This window comes from Pseudophryne corroboree, chromosome 3 (genome assembly GCF_028390025.1).
Source record: "Pseudophryne corroboree isolate aPseCor3 chromosome 3, aPseCor3.hap2, whole genome shotgun sequence".
NCBI lineage: Eukaryota > Metazoa > Chordata > Amphibia > Anura > Myobatrachidae > Pseudophryne > Pseudophryne corroboree.
In genome coordinates, this window is record NC_086446.1 from 795,281,239 (window position 1) to 795,285,305 (window position 4,067).

The following is a 4,067-nucleotide window of genomic DNA, read 5'->3' on the forward strand; positions in this document are numbered from 1 at the left end:
GGTAACAGGTAAGCAGGTGTGTGTGTGTGTGTGTGTGTGTGTGTGTGTGTGTGTTGGGGGGGGGGGGCGGCAAGTAAAGTTACACAGATAGGTATACCGTAGGGACACAAGTGAGTTACATGTACGTCTAGTCAGTCAATGGTCAGGAGTTCAGCAGGCGGACAGCTTGGGGAAAGAAACTTTTGAGGCTTCTGGTGGATCTGGCGGGGACAGCCCTGTAACGCCTGCCTGAAGGAAGCAAGTTAAACATGCTGTGGCCGGGGTGTAGCTGGTCTTTTACTATCTTCATTGCCCGCTTTTTAGCTCTGGACAAGTACAGGTCCTGGACTAAGGGAAGGTCGGCCCCGATGATCTTCTCTGCGGTTCTGACCACCTTTTGGAGCCTGCATATGTCCCTCGCGCTGGCGGAGCTGTACCATACGAGTATCGAGGAGCACAGTACCGACTCTACAATCGCGGAGTAGAAGAGGAGCAGGAGCTTCTGTGGGATGTTGAACTTCCTTAGTTGCCTGAGGAAGAACAACCTCTGCTGCGCTTTCCCAACAGTGGCGTCAGTGTTGGACCCCCATTTAAGGTCCCTGGAGATTGTGGTCCCTAGAAACTTGAAGGAGTCCACTAGCGATACCACACTGTCAGCAATCGTTAGCGGAGGTGCACTAGATGACTTCTTCCTGAAGTCCACTATCATCTCGACAGTTTTGAGGGGGTTGAGGTCAAGGTTGTTGTGGATGCACCACTGGGCCAGCCGGTCTACTTCCCGTCTATAGGCCTGTCAGAGGCAGCTATTTGGCCCTGAGTCCGCCAAGGTGCCAACACGGAGGAAGACGGTGTTGTGGGCGAAAGTAGTTGCTGCTGTCAATAGTGAGGGGGTGGTCAAGCGGACGGAGGACACATGCCGCAAACGGTACTATGACATAAAGCGACGTGTCAAGTCCAAAATGGCCAAGGAGGCCAAGTCGGCTCGGCAAACCGGTGGTGGGCAGCCCTATATAGCAAGTTATCTAGAGTATGAGGAGCCCATGCGGAGTGTCATACCTCCTGAAGTTGTCTCTGCAACCCATGTCCGGGATTCAGATAGGCCAAGGAAGAATGGTGAGCATGGTTTTTTTTTTATAAGTTGTATTTTGTAATCTGTGTCATGTGACGTTGCATATTACTCCCATCTTCAAGTGTGTGTTTGCAAATACATTGTTTTGGGTCATGTGTTAGCTAAAAGCCAATGTAACATCTTACTTTATTGTATGTCATGTGTTTTTCACACAGATATTTAGCATGTGTAGTTTGGACTTGTTGTGTCTCTGATTTGTCCTGCAATAATGTTTTCCTTTTGGGCGTTTTTTTCTTAAAAAAATATGACTATGTTTTATATATAAGTGATCCATGTTTTTTTGAATTAAAATAAGTCGTTGTCATGTTAGAGGCTGGAGTACTGGAAAGTGGTTTGTAAACCACTTACATGTGTAATGTCATCTTTACAGAAGGGTTTTTTTTTTATATAAGTTTTAAAAATAATTTTTTTTTGCTTCTATTTGTTCCGTGACACCATACTGCATTTTTTAAAATCTTAACATTTGCTGGGGTTTTTTTGTGGTCATATAGTGGTAATGTGTATTTGGAGTGCCACATCACAGAGCCAATTAGATATTGCATCTGTATTATTTTTAAAAACAATTCAAAATTAATTTGTGTTTTTTTTTTACAAAAAAACCCCAATTCCTTTAACTTGTGGCCTATGTCAGTGTCCTGTACATGTTTGCCTGTCTTGATGTTGCCATAGTGCATATTTTTAAATTTTTAATTATTTTTTTTGGTATTTCTGGTCCTTATGTTTTTTTAAAATAAAAACCAAACATTTCTAAAGGTATAAATGTTTATAAGCATAATGGGTGGATGTATACACAATAGCATGATTTATGAATATATCTCATTTTATACAGTGTCGGAAAAAAGCAGTACTACTCGTCGGCCAGTAAATCCTAACACATCTGATGATGATGACGCTGCGGAAGCAGGTAAAGTGTCCATTGTAGTATAGGGTATGCTTGTAAAGGAATGGCCATAACAAAATTGCACTTTCATTAAAAGGTCCATCAAAAGAAGTATGGAGCAGCAGAAGTGGCTCTTCTGTTAGACATCACCACAAGAAACCTGTGGCCGAAAAGAAAGCAAGGTCGTCTGTCCCGCCACAAACACAGCAGGCTACCCCGCCACGAAGATTATCGTCCGTATGTTCTGTCCCCCCACTCCAAATTTTGGACACACCTCCAAGACGTCATCCACACTCCCCTCATCTTGATTGTGAGTATCAAACTGGAAAAAAAGTGTAAAATGTCAGAACATAATCATAATCAGTCATAACCGCATTAAGTCCAAACACATCCAAAACAAAAATACTTACAGCAGTAAGTAAAAGCTGAAATGGAATCCAAACTAAATGGCCTTGTCCACATCCAGTAAAGATATGTATGTCCACTTGAGTCATACAGTATGACATTGGGTGTAAGATGCTGCAACAAAAAAGGATGTTGATTTGTTTGTAAAAAGTAAGTTTGTTTTTCCAAAAATCTCATGTGTGCTTAAGGTAACATTGCAAAATACCTACAAAAACATTACTATGTTTGTTTGAACAAAGCTATAAGGTAACACATTATGTATTACAATGTTTTTTTTATGCTGGAGTATGTGTGAGCTACAATAAAACTAAAGTGTTTGCTTTCACAAGTAAGTAACCAGACACATTTGCCACAAGCAGGCATATGTATGTATTTAAGCTATGAGTGATGATGTTGCTAGGCAGAATAGTTTAAAGCAACAGTGAATGACATGTGTTCCATGTGTAGGGTTTTTTTTATTTTATTTCACAACCATATGGATAGCTAACGGAGATATGTTTAACATTTCAGCTTCGAGTCCTGGGAACAGCATCCCTCCGCAACAACACCAACACAGTGACATGGAGGAGACAAACATCTTAGAAATGCAGCCATTAATGCAAGGAATGAGCCCCCCAGCACCTGTGAGTACACCGCCACAGTAAAGCACACCACCCCCACCATAACACAGCCCAACAACACCAGGAACACAAGGCCCTGATCAGGTGTTTTGGACTATTTGGGCTAGACAGCAGGCCACTAATGAAGATTGCCTGCGTAAGCAGACACAAATGTTTGCAAGCCTACCATCTCACCTCAGAAGAATCTCCAGAAATCTGAGTCGACAAAATGAGCAAACAACCAGAATAGGCAATACCATGGAACTCATGCGTACAGACATTACACAGGTCATGGGCAACTTACAGCGCATAATGGAAGAACAGCACAGACTAATGGAAGAACAGCACAGACAACAGCAAAGTTATATGAGCATTTTTCAAAACAGTCAAAAGATGAATGAAAGCTTATTCAGAATAGTAGACAATCAAAATGCTGCTACACGTGAACTCAGTGCCACCCTCACTAACCTGAATGAAACACTCAGATGCATGCACCAACAGCAAACAACCAGCAGTTCTGGTACGACTACTCCAAATATCACGCCAGTCTCATCACCACCAAGACGGTCCATCAGAGCACGCCAAAATGACAGTGCTAAAGGCAAAGGGCAGGACAAGCAGCCACCAAAAAAAACGTAACAAAATTTTTTTAGACATTTGTGATAAGTAAAGTTAGCAAGTGTTTTTGATGCTTTACAAAATATCACACTTAGCTCCTTGCCCCTTTTTTAAACATCATTAATTATAAGTGCACCAAATTAATTGTTAAAAATAGTACGCACATTTATTCCTTTTCATTTTTTTTGGGTATTGGAGGAGGAAAATGTTGATGGAGCCACACATACATGTTAGCAGGAAGTAAACTGACCACTTGATTTTTTTCTAATCATTACTCTTTCTAGATTCCAATCATTCTCATTGCCTGCAGATACAATAATTGCCAGCCAGGCAGAATGTCTTTAGCAGGAAATAAACTGACCACTTGATTTTTTTCTAATCATTACTCTTTCTAGATTCCAAACATTCTCTTTGCCTGCAGACAATCCAAATTACAATGTTAGTGATACATATCTTA

The 4,067-nt window shown here is 41.3% G+C and overlaps 1 long non-coding RNA gene across 1 annotated transcript; it reads left to right on the plus strand.

Moving 5' to 3' along the window:
- Positions 1 to 1,896: 1,896 nt before the first annotated feature.
- Positions 1,897 to 2,991, plus strand: LOC135058276 (uncharacterized). Its single transcript, XR_010244725.1, has 3 exons — positions 1,897 to 2,012; positions 2,086 to 2,298; positions 2,904 to 2,991. It is a non-coding gene; the product is annotated as an uncharacterized LOC135058276 (long non-coding RNA).
- The last annotated feature ends 1,076 nt before the right edge of the window (positions 2,992 to 4,067 follow it).